At 41.7% G+C, this 13,224-nt stretch overlaps 1 long non-coding RNA gene across 1 annotated transcript; it reads right to left on the reverse strand.

Annotated features, from left to right (window-relative positions):
* Window positions 1-6,299: 6,299 nt before the first annotated feature.
* Window positions 6,300-8,947, reverse strand: LOC116525106. Its single transcript, XR_004257579.1, has 2 exons — window positions 8,909-8,947; window positions 6,300-7,296 (listed from the first exon to the last, which is right to left on the reverse strand). It is a non-coding gene; the product is annotated as an uncharacterized LOC116525106 (long non-coding RNA).
* Between the last annotated feature and the right edge of the window lie 4,277 nt (window positions 8,948-13,224).

Below are 13,224 nucleotides of genomic sequence, written 5' to 3' on the forward strand. Positions count from 1 at the left end.
CCGGCTGCCCATGCGGGCCGGAGCTGTTCACGCACAGGCAGGGCGGGTGCTGAGCGTTGAAACGGGACTGGAACTGGCCGAGCCATGCTTTTCTGGGAAGCCCACCCCCAGTCAGAGGGTTGGGGGTGGTTCCTGCACCTTAGGTACTAACCTGCTGCCTACTCGCCTCCTGGACACAGCACCCTGTCGGCTTTCTAAGTCAGTGAGCCGCCCTCGTGGGTGTGGCCTCCCCTTGGAGCTCTCCGCTTGTCTCCCCTAGGTCCAGCCTGCAGCTAGGAAGTGGGTCACAGCGATGAGGCTAGGCTGGGCCGGGCCAGGCTCCGGGAGATAGGGAATTGGCGAAAGAACTGCTCCAGCAGTATACTCCGCCTAGAACTCCTGGAGGTGGCGAATTGGGGCGCTGCGCCCCGGTAAGGCAGTGCCTGTTCAGGGCTGCCAACTAGTCTCCCCAGAGCCGTCCTTCTCAAGCAAGTACTTTAGGAGTACTTTAGCACAGTCTCCCACTGAAGTATTTTTTTAGTGGAGACAATGGAGATAGTGGCAAGGATGCAGGGAATCATCACAGCCTCTAGGGATTTATTAAATGACCTTAGGCTAATCATTTCCCTTCTCTGGGCCTGTAGTTTTTGGCTCAATATGAGGGAATGGATTTCAATTTATGCTCCATGTAATACCCGTGTTTTAATCTCTAAACAGATTTTTTAAAGATGGTCTTTTTCTAATTTCTGGAAATGTTTTAACAGAATGTTCTATTTTTCGCCCGTGTGATTCTTAGATTCGTGTGAATCTAACACAAGAAGGTGTCTGATATTGTTCTCAATAGGAAGCAGAGCGGCAGGGTTAGATGTCCTCTCACCAGACTGCCCTGTGAAGGTGCTGTTACATTGATGAATGGTCAAGGCTTTGTAGTGGGTGTTCTACTGGCCAGAAGACAAACTGGAGACTCCCTGGGTTAAATGTGTCAGTGAGGCACTGGATCTGATTGCTAAAAGGTGATTCAGGTGCAAGTTAGGGGTCAGTTTAGGGTTGTCTAGACTTGGCATCTAAAGGGAGTCCCTGCCGTATGACACCTTATAGGCCTTCTCTTCTGAATTTTTTCAAGGTGGTGGGCGGGAGGTACTGAGGCTTAGAGAAAATACATAGTTGTGTGTCAGTCTGACGGGCTTCATCTGTTTAATGGAGAAACACCACGCACACTCAGTCTGGGCAGAATTTTAGAGCTGCATGGTATAACTACTAGCTAGCTACATGTGGCAGTTGAGCATTTGAAATGTGGCTAGACTGAATTGAAATGTGCTGTGTAAAATATACAGCATATTTCAAAGACTATTTAATTTCAAATACAATATTTTTAAAATGAAAAATATTTCAATAATTTTATGGTTTAAATATTTTAGATATATTAGGTTAAATAAAATATATTAGTAAAATATTTCACCTGTTTTTTAACCTTTAAATGTAGCCAATATAAAATGTTATAGTGCTGTTAGGTAGTGCTGTTCTCAAATACAGAATGTGGCTGCCATGAGTGGAGTGTGACTACGAGATAGTTGCCTGACTGGAGACAATGAAGGCTTAGGCCCAGGTAAGGAGCGGGCTGACAAGGAAGAACTGGCACAGCTGCTACAGCTGAACGTTTGGGGGAAGTATATGTCTGCCAAAAAATGAATGTAATTTCAGGTGACTCAACAGACTGGAGGGGTCAGTTTCTCTTGTTCTGCCCTGCTCATATCTAGATAACTCTCACTTTTCCTTTAGGTCAGGAGTCTTCTAAGCCAGAAAACCTTCCCTAAGTGCACTCCTTTCTATGTTTGCATAGATCTCTTAACTTTACCCCATTGTGATAAAATTAAGTTTTCACATTTGCCTTTATACTCCAGCCTCCACCAAAATATTGTGAGTTCTCTGAGGGTAAGGACTTTGTCTTATTATTGTTAATACCTGGAGACAGATTAATATGATGTTTGTAGGGACCAGGGAAAAGGTGAATAGGACAGGCTCCTCTGGTTAGTCTAAAAGAAAAGTATCTAGCACCTACTTGAATCCTTATCAGATTTCATGAGAGGGGATGCTGAGATGCCCAAAGATGTGCACATGGGAGTTGTTCTGTTTATAGACAGCACTGGCCTTAGTACCCACTCTTCTCCCTCTCTTTTCCTTGCTTCCTTGTAACTAAGTTTCCCTACTCCCTTCCTCGAAATGAGTGCTATAGGTCCCGGTGTAACCTCCCACCTGGCCTGGGTCCTCTCACTTCTTTGTAAGGCCTGAAAAATTCCCTGGTGGGGCATGGTTAGAAAAGGAAGAGGAACCTTTTTTATAAGTGTGGAAGTCACAAAGGGAGGGAGCAAAGTGACAATTTGTGTATCTGGGACAAATATATCTTGGACCAAGGTTTTGCCATCTGTCTGCATCCCCCCATGCCCTTTCCCGTCCAGTGATCACATAGCTCTCTGGATGCCCCTTATTCTTCCACCCCACCCATTCTGATCTACCCAGCACTTACCCAGGCAATACCAGTCCAGGAGAACAAATGGAGTTATGCACAGCGTCGGTGATTTCATTGTATTGTGCCTCCAGTGATTATGACTAGGGACACACATACACACATCCTTCCAGTTATTTCTGAGCATTCCCTGGAAAGGTCTTATGAGCCCTTTTCTTTATTGTGTGCACCCGCTAGGATGCTCCCTCCTACTCAGCCCTGTTTAGTGGGATTTTTCAGTCTATTGCTGCGTATAAAGCCACCGAAGTGCATCACTTGCTGGTGTTCACCACGATAACAACAATGTATGGGGACAGAATATTATGTTTCTAGAGCTACTGCTGACAAGTTACTGGGGTCCCTAAAATAACAAAACACCACAGTGCAGGTCAGTACTAGAGTGGGGAGAATTTTTAGTTCCTTTTAGAGGTGCCAATCAGTATTGTTGATTTCCCAGTATCTTAGAATACTTAATGAAAATAGGCCCAGTGTGGTGGCTCACACCCGTAATCCCAGCACTTTGGGAGGCCAAAACAGGTGGATCACCTGAGGTCAGAAGTTCAAGAACAGCCTGGCCAACATGGTGAAACCCATCTCAACTAAAAATACAAAATTTGCCAGGCATGGTGGCAAGCACCTATAATCCCAGCTACTCAGGAGGCTGAGGCATGAGAATCGCTTGAACCTGGGAGACAGTTTTCAGCGAGCTGAGATTGAGCCACTGCACTCCAGCTGGGTGACAGAGCAAAACTTTGTCTCAAAAAAAAAAAAAGATGTAGAAGGGCCAGGCGAAGTGGCTTACACCTGTAATCCCAGCACTTTGGGAGGCCGAGGTGTGTGAATCACTTGAGATCAGGAGTTTGAGACCAGCCTGGCCAACATGGTGAAACCCTGTCTCTACTAAAAATATAAAAAGCCAGTTGTGGTGGGCACCTGTAATCCCAGCTACTTGGGAGACTGAGGCAAGAGAATCACTTGAACCCAGGAGGTGGAGGTTGTGGTGAGCCAAGATCGTGCCATTTCCCTCCAGCCTGGGAAACCATAATGACCCCCCCCTAAAAAAAAAAAAAAAAAAAAAAACTTAATGAAAACAGTCCTTCCTCCTAAAATTTTCAAATAAATGAAGTACCACATTAATCAGATTTTTATTATTACATTAATAAATCAAATAATATCACTAGGTTTATAATGAAAAACAGTAGACTCTGTTCCAGTCCTCTACACTCAGTTTCTACTCCCTAGATCTAATCTTTTTTCTCCCAGCTATCTCTTCTGGGATTTATCTCCAAATTTCTAAATAGCCTGCTTATACTACTAGTTCTTAATTTTTCAGTTTGGGACATTATTTTACTTTTTGTTATGGGAAATAAGATATATATTTATACTCTAACGACTGCTAATACATACATATATTATTTCTCCATCTTCCGTCCTTCAATTTGTATCACCCTATATAGGTAGGGGACTATTCATTATACTATTATAAAGGTATATAATTGGTCCAACTAGCATAGTATGATTACATTTCCTTTCTTTGAGGTTAACCATTGCCTCTTTCTCCATGCAACTTTCTGAAGTACCTAGCATTCTAGTGTCTATAATCAGTTTATCTCAAATTCTCCTCTCAAAACATTGAAACACATCCAGTAGTCTCTCAGTTTATTTTAAAAACTGGAGACAACTCTCTAGGAGCCCATCATCCTGCACTCTGGACTAGCTGTTCTCTAAACCTATTGCACAACTTTTGTCCTGAAATAATTTTATCTCTTCTTCCCTGTTTTCTACTTCTGTTTTTCTGAAAGATTTCCATCTTGCAGCTTTTCTTTTGAATTTGAAAATTTTTGTTATCATGTTTTAAATGTACCAGAGCACTTTTTTGTCAACCTCTCTTATAATTAAAAAACATTTATTAGTTTTGTAAACTTTTATTGTAAATGGACAAGTACAAATTGGATATACTTATGGGGTACAAAGTGATGTTATATGTATACAATGTGGAAAGATTAAATCAAGCTAATTAACATATCCATCACCTCAAATACTTCTTTGTGATGAGAATACTTGAAATTTGCCTTCAGCAATTTTGACATATACAATACACTATTATTAACCATGCTATACTATTTATCTGAAAAAATGTATTCCCTTTGTCTAACTGAAACTTTGTACTCTCTGACCAACATCTCCCGGTTTCTCCTAATATCTCCTCCCTCTACTCTCTGGTAACCATCATTCTATTCTCTGAGTTTGTTTTAGATTCTACATTGGGAATCACGTGAAGTTGTCTTTCAGTGCCTGGCTTATTCCATTTGGCATAATGTCCTCCAGGGAAGCACTTTCTTGTCCACCCTCCTCCCCTTTTTAAATGTAGCAGTCTGTTCCATTTGGTGGTTGCAGTATCTGATTATTCTAAAATTATTTCTAATGTTTTCTTTTGTTTCTTGAATTGTCTGTGTTGAATTTTTAAGTCTTTGTTTCTGTTTTGTGTTGGAAGCTTTTCTTAAAAGTCTGGATATCCTTGGCTATCCACTAATATGTAAGAGTGGGGCATTAGAAAGCTGATGGAAAGTTCTGTTTATATTGGCCAGTGAGGTGGCTCACACCTGTAACCCCAGCACTTTGGGAAGTTGAGGCAGGCAGATCACTTGAGGCCAGGAGTTCAAGACCAGCCTGGCCAACATGGTGAAACCCTGTCTCTACTAAAAATACAAAAATTAGCCAGGCATGGTGGCATGGGCCTATAATCCAAGCTACTTGGGAGCCTGAGACATGAGAATCACTTGAACCCAGGAGGCAGAGGTTGCAGTGAGCTGAGATAATGTCACTGCACTCCAGCCTGGGCTGGAGACCAAGACTCTGTCTCCAAAAAAAAAAAGGTTCTGTGTACATACTCAGGACTTGTAATTAGTAGGACATACTGCAGTATTTTTCAAACTTCTGATAGTTTGTGAAATCAATCTAATCAGTTCTATTTCCTCTAAATGACAGAACAGAATAGAAAATACTACCTCAGAATACGTCATACATGGAAAGGGAATTACTTTGTGAAACTTCAGTTTCTTACACACACATATCATATATACATATTATATACTGGTTTGATCCCATAAAATAGGAGTTGTTTTTTTTCAATTGTGCGTGTTTTTTCAAATAAATTTGAAAAGGTACCACTTAGGATAATCAAGGAGATCTCAAACTGTCAGGACAGGTAGGTCTTTTCTCTTAGAAAGAGAGGTAAGTTCTTCTGGAGTAAAATTCTCTATACTTTTGCCTGCCTGCTAGTCTCATAGTATTCATTCATTCAGGTATTTGTTGAGCACTTACTATGTGCCAAACACTGTTCCAGGTTCTGGGTATACATCAGACAAAACTGTCTTCTGGGACTAGACTCTAGTGAGGAAGAAAAACAGCGAGTTATGTAGTATTTAGACATTGTGCAAGGTAACACAGCAATGGAAGGGAAAGCTGAACATATGCCTATAGATGCTGGTAAGTAAGTAGATGTGAGGGATGAATGAAGTGGAAAGCAAGGTCATCATCTGAGAGAGAGAATGGGGAAGGAAGTATTGGAAGAAAAGAGAAGGTATGAAATAATTTAGGACATAACACAGCAATCTATAGCCTGTGACCAAATCCTATTTTGGTGCAGTCCACAAGCTAAGGATACTTTTTTACTTTTAAATGATTGGGTGAAAATTTAAGATGATATTACATCATGACATGTAAAAAAATGCACCTCAAATTTATTTACATATTGCCTCTGGCTACTTTCATGCTACAGTGGCATAGTTGAATAACTGCAAAAGAGACTATGACCTGCAATGCCAAAAATGTTTATCTGGCCCTTTACAGAAAAAGTTGGCTGACTCCTGATCTAGGAGAATGGGAAGGTAAATAGGGAAATATGATTGTCAGGCAGCATTAAAGGCCTGAAAGTTATGGATAAGAATTTAAAGAGATACTATTCAGCATAGTTGCTGCACAGAAGTAGGTACAAAGTAGGCAAAGAGCTGGCTTTAAAGTTGTGATTTTGCAAAGTGAGTGTGACAAAAAGGGGTAAACTAAGTTAAACATACATGCAATTTGCATGATTATAATGATTGCTCCTGAGATTTAAGTTGATTATGATGGGAAGAGAAGGAACTTGGAGATTAGGGACAATGAAAAGGTGGTTGTGAAAGGAGTGCTGGAGTTAAGTTACCAGATGTCTGGAAGATAGACAGTGGTGGTCAGATGAGATAGATTATGGAGGGGTTACAGCTTTTACTAATAATAAGACAGATCTAAGGTATGACTGTGAGAGTGAATGGATGGAAATAGAGAACAAGATCAGTGGAAAACTATTCAAAGAACCTGTAGTCAGATGTTGGAAGGATTATCCATGTGTGTAATTAAAAATTGCCAAGAATTAAATCAGGAGTAGTGTTGCAGGAAATGAAATGAGTAACGAGCTAAACTTACTGAGAAATGAGAGGGAATGACCCACGGGTTTGTAGATTTTGTAGATGATAGCAATGAAGAGAAGAGATATAATTTGATGGTATGGGAGTTTTTAAAACTGAGAGTTTTAAAAGATAGGAGACATGTCTGGAAGCAGTAATGAGGAACAAGAATATCATCTACCCCATCTCCAGGAACAGTAATAGGACTGTGGGAGAAAAAAATCACCTTGAGAGGGCTGCAGTGAAAGCAGTATCCTAAGATAACAGCCAAGTTTCAGAGTTCTGGGATCTAAGCCAAGGAAGGGTTTCCGACTCTTCAGAATGCCAAGGTTTAGGCTGGGCATACTGGCTCATGCCTGTAATCCCAGCACTCTGGGAGGCCGAAGTAGACAGATCACTAGAGTCCAGGAGTTCAAGACCAGCCCAGGCAACATGGTGAAATCCTGTCTGTACATAGAATATAAAAATTACCCAGGTGTGATGGTGCATGCCTGTAGTCCCAGCTATTCAAGAGGCTGAGGTGGGAGAATCACTTGAGCCCAGGAGGTTGGGGCTACAGCGAGCCATGATTATGCCACCATACTCTAGCCTGGGCAATGGAGTGAGACCCTGTCTTAAAAAAACAAACAGAATGCTAAGCTTTAAATCCCTATATTCAGTAGGATGTCTCCCCTCAGCTCCCAGTTGTTCTTGGTGGCTCCAACTAGTTCGTCTTCCCCAGGAGATTGAATGAATGAATTTATAAGGGGTGAGAGTCTCAGGACTAACTTTATAGTCTTTCAAGTAACCATCTTGTTTTTAAGCCCTCCATCTACTACCTCTTGTTTTCCAGATAACTGATACCTCCAATTCCTAAGCCTTTTCTGGGGTTCTGTGGTACAAATGTGCTTGCTTATTGCTGGTAACACTCCTCCAGCGCCTGTCCCAGATTTCTGCTTTCTGTGGTTTACTCAGTTTGTTCCTTGTTTTTTGCTTTCCAGATTCAAAGGTTTTGCTGACATTGCCTGGATGCTGCCATAATTTCTCTCATGTTCTTTGTCCTTATATCATTTAACATTCCTTTACTGTCATTTTATTGGCATTTCAGGAGGAAGGTATGTTTCTAATCCGCTGTATTTTGAGTCCTACAGCTCAGTTTCTGCAGGACTTATAAAGCAGGATAATTGCCCCCTCATTATGGTCAGCTCCAGCACTATTCAAATTCTCATGTCCTTACCTATTTCCAGAACAAGCAAGATGAAAATCACTTATCACTATAGCATCCACCTCAAGCACAAGGCTATCCAATGTATTCAAGGAGTCCAGCATTTCATAACAGAACCCCTCAATTAGTTTGCTAACTGATGAAAGCAGTTAAATTCCTCTTATGCAGGCTTAGAGTACAGAAGATACTATGTCCCTATTTCCTCTGCCTGCCAATCTGTCCCTTGGCACACAAGTACCTCTACTAGAATAACTATACTCCCTCTTCTCAACCCACTTCTCTTGTTTAAGGCAAGTGGCAGTGTTAGTGTATGTCAACATGGGAGTATCTGGGTTCCCTGGAGAGTTTGATTTTCTGTTTTAATTACAAATTGGGAGGTTACTCTGGCTAAAGTAAAAGCAACACCGGGATTGAAGTCCCCTCTCTGATTATTATGGTGGCTAGAATTTGTCAGAAGATGCATAGGCCCAGGAAAGAATGTAAAAAAGATGCTGGAAAGAAAGAATAAGGCCTACGGCCATCAGGTTGCTAGAACTTTTGAATAAGTCACCATCTAAAAGAAGGTGAACACCTACCTTTTTGTCCATTCTGGTCAGGCACCTGGTGGCTTGAGTCTTTCAGAACATACCAGCCAGGCGGTGCTTATGCCTGTAATCCCAGCACTTTGGGAGGATGAGGCAGGTAGATCACTTGAGGTAAGGAGTTCCAGACCAACCTGGCCAACATGGTGAAACCCTGTCTCTACAGGTGTGATGGTGGGGCACCTATAATCCCAGTTACTTGGGAGGCTGAGGCAGGAGAATCAGTTGAACCCAGGAGGTGGAGGTGCAGTGAGCTGAGATCGCACCACTGCACTCCCGTCTGGGTGGCAGAGTGAGACCAAAAAAAAAAAAAAAAAAAAAAGACAAAGAAAAAGAAGAACATACCACAATCCTTTAATAAGAAGGTCCCTGAGAAAACAGTTGTCACAATGTCCATGTGCTTATCTCAAAAAAAAAAAGAAAAAAAAAAAAAAAAACACCACAACCGTTTAATAAAAAGGTCGTCAAGAAAACAGTTGTCACAATGTCCATGTGCTTGACACCATGTGAGAAATAGCCTCCAGTAGGTCAGTGGCCAGACAGGTAAGTATGAAATAAGACAGCGCTGTACTATAGCTCAGGATGCACTGATAATAGAAGTTTGAAGCAACAGCTGATCTAAGCAATAACACAAAGATTAGTTTGTCTCTGCTTCTTGAGAACAGCAGCCTGGAACCCTTCAAACAAGCTCATAATGCATGAATCAACAAGAAGCTACATTTGATATGCCATTTTAATAAAGATGTCCTAGAATCAAAGAATTTGGCATTAGAAATTATGCCCAGGCTGGGGTGCAGTGGTGTGATCAGAGCTCAATGCAGCCTCTGAAGTCCTGGGCTCAAGGGGTCCCCCTGCCTCAGCCTCTGGAGTAGCAGAGACTACAGGCACACACCACTGTGCCCAGCTAATTTTTAAATTTTTTGTAGAGATAGGATCTCGTTATGTTTCCCAGGCTGGTCTCGAACTCCTGGCTTCAAGCGATCCTCCCACCTTGGACTCCCAAAGTGCTGGGATGTGCTCAATATTAAATGTCATGAAGATACTATTAAAATAATAATTGTGCTCAATCATTGTTTATTGATACTATTCTAAGCCTTAGTTTTCTCTTCTGTAAAACTGAATAATACCACCTTCTTTGCAGGGGATAGCATCGTCCTTGGTATATAGTAAATGCTTTCCTCCAGTTGAGTCAGGGTATACCTCTCTGCTACCTCCATTTATTAGAAATGCTTGCCTTCAGCTGGGCACAGTGGCTCACACATATAATCCCAGCACTTTGGGAGGCTTAGGCGGGCGGATCACAAGGTCAAGAGATCGAGACCATCCTGGCCAACATGGTGAAACTCCATCTCTACTAAAAATACAGAAATTAGTTGGGCGTAGTGGTGTGCACCTGTAGTCCCAGCTACTTGGGAAGCTGAGGCAGGAGAATTGCTTGAATCTGGAATCCATGAGACTGAGGTTGTAGTGAGCCGAGATCATGCCATTGCACTCCAGCCTGGCAACAGAGCGAGACGACGTCTCAAAAAAAAAAAAAGAAAGAAAGAAATGCTTGCCTTTGGTACCAGAAAAAAAAGCCACTTTCCAATGACAACTCTGAAGACAGTAATCATACTACCATTGCACTTTTCTGGACATGCCACAAACTGTATACACGTCCCTGTCTTGCAAATGACATCTCCTATACAAAGAGTCCTAGTCCTTAATATTTCTACATACAACGTGTAATCAACTAAAACATCAGTATCATTTTAACACGAATTTCTGTTAATCCAAGTTCTCCCCCACTATGCAAATGAAATAAGTATTTTAAAATGAAGGTAACAATATATATTCTTAACTCTGGGTAAAACTTAATTTGTTGGTTTTATTCTTCTGAGATGCTTATGAATATTGATTCTGTCACTCATTGCTTAAGGACCTAGTAGGTGAAATACTTGACGTTTTTTATCATTAGAATAAATTGGCAAAAACAAAACAAAATCTTTTGAGGTAGAATGGCAGTATCGTCTGAGTAGTAGTAAAACCATAATTCTAGATGATGATAACCATTGTCATAATGAAAGCAGATTGCTTGTTGACTATTTAACCATGCTGTTTAAGTCATATTAAAAACATCAATACTTAAAACGTAAGTTTCCATCATCTTTAAAATACATTTATTTGGGATGCCATTTAGACAATGACTTTAACTATATATTAAGGTTCATTCAACCCTTTCCATTCTCAAACCTCTTCCATTTGTTTGAACTAAATAAATATTTCTTTTTTTTTTTTTTTTTTTTGAGACAGGGTCTCACTCTGTTGCCCAGGCTGGAGTACAGTGGCTCAATCACAGCTCACTGCAGCCTAGACCTCCCGGGTTCAAGTGATTCTCCCACCTCAGTCTCTCGAGTAGCTAGCACTACAGTTGCATGCCACCACTCCTGACTAATGAAAAAAAAAAATTTAGAGAAGAGATCTCACTGTATGGTCCAGGCTGGTCTTGAACTCCTGGGCTCAAGTAATCCTCCAGCCTTAGCCTTCCAGAATGCTGGGATTACAGGTGTGAGCCACTGTGTCTAGCTATATTTCCTTTTCTAGAAGTGTTCTCTCAAACACTGCTGACTGACCCACCATAAAAGATTGTTCCCATATTTGAAGCTCTGAGTGACCACCATATGCCAACCACTCTATATGGATTTTCTCATTTGATGCTGCGAGGTAAGCACTGTTATTACTTCTGTTTTATAGATTACAAAACCAAGTTCAGTGAAGTTCACTAACTTGCCCAAGGACATGCCGTCAATAAGAGACACCTGAAGGGCCAGTAACAATGGAGGAACAGAAGACCCTAAGAGAAAAACACTGATGCAATCAGAATGTACCTGGTCTCCCCCACCTTCCAGACTGGGGCCCTGACACAAAGACTTTGTCAGACAAGCACACAGAGGGGAAGATTTCATTTTATTGTTACATCAGTCTCACAAATAAACCCAACACAGCCAGAAACACTGAAAAGATAAAGTGCCAATGCAGAGAGGCCTGGCAACAGAAGGAGGGAGGAATCCAGTTCGTCTCCTCCATGTCCCCAGCCTGGAAATACATTTCTATTACACAAGAGTGAGGGCAGCTGACATACCAGGCAACCCACTCTATAGACACTCTGAGCTAAGAAATAGAAAATTGTACCAGGTAGGGTCTGTGCAGGGCATGAAAATAGAAAAAAGTCAAAAAACATTATTTTCCCAAATGAGTCCAAGCATGGAAATACCAAATGATAAAAACATTATTTTCAAACTCCCTGTATTTGAGATGGACATCTAATAAAGTATTAGATAGGTTTGGTACTTCATGCTACTGCCTATTTTCAGAACTATGACCTGGGTAGACACCTTTTCTCCCATACCCTCAATCTAAGGTACTAGAATTTTTAGTACTCTGGTAAAAACTGACCTCACCTTCTTACCTTGCCAGCCCACCCCCAAAATTAGACCCAGTCCTTCCTCATACACATCAAGGAGATGTGGGCTAGGAGAGTAATCAACTTGGCAGCATTCAAAGGTGAATGAAGCTGAAGACTTCCCATAACTGTCTCAAGACATTTTTTAGAGACTCTATCAAGGCTGGGGTTTAAAACATAATTATTTGGTTAGAAAATTCAAATGTTTTGACTTCATTAAGTGAGATTATATCCTAAGCCGAGTTCACCCCAACCATTTCAATTCCAAAACTAGAAAATTATTGACTGATCTTTAGAGGCCAGAAGAATCACTAAAAGTCATCTAATCATCCCCGATACCATGTAATCATAAACGCAAAGGTCCAGAAGCAGTCGTATCTTTCCAGAACTTGAGAGTTCCTGGCCTCACATGGTCCATGGGGAATCCAAATAAGAATAAACCAGAAGGAACCTTCAACATGCCTCACTGTGGCCAAGAGTCAAGGCTCAGAGTGGAACTTTCAAACTTTACTTTAACTTAGTACCAGGATAAGAGGCAGGCCACAGTATTACCATGAAAGGTAGGGAAGGAGCACAGAGAGGCCTCAGTGGAAAGGTGCAAATCACCCCTAGGTAAGAGAATGGGGTATTGCTAGAGGGAATGCTGAAGGCTGGTAACCCCGGGGACACCCCTGCTGAGCTTCAGATGTAGCCTCCCAACCATGGCTGTGCTTAGCTTTCTATCCAGCTTCCTTAGGTAGAGGCTGATAGGAAGGGGGCCAGGGAATGCCATCATGACAACTGACTGCAGAGTGGCTGCCTAGTTGTTCAAATGATTGTCACCAAGTTCCTTTTGTTTTGTTTTGTTTTTCCTTGAGACAGAGTCTTGCTCTGTCGCCCAGGCTGGAGTGCAGTGGCATGATCTTGGCTCACTGCAACCTCCACCACCTGGGTTCAAGCAATTCTCCTGCCTCAGCCTCCCATGTAGCTGGGATTACAGGTGCCTGCCAATGCACCCGGCTAATTTTTCATATTTTTTTCTAGTAGAGACAGGGTTTCGCCGTGTTGGCCAGGATGGTCTCAAACTCCTGATT

The sequence above is a fragment of the Sapajus apella genome, unplaced genomic scaffold, assembly GCF_009761245.1.
Source record: "Sapajus apella isolate SASKATOON/1434 unplaced genomic scaffold, GSC_monkey_1.0 scaffold47, whole genome shotgun sequence".
NCBI classification, from domain to species: Eukaryota; Metazoa; Chordata; class Mammalia; order Primates; family Cebidae; genus Sapajus; species Sapajus apella.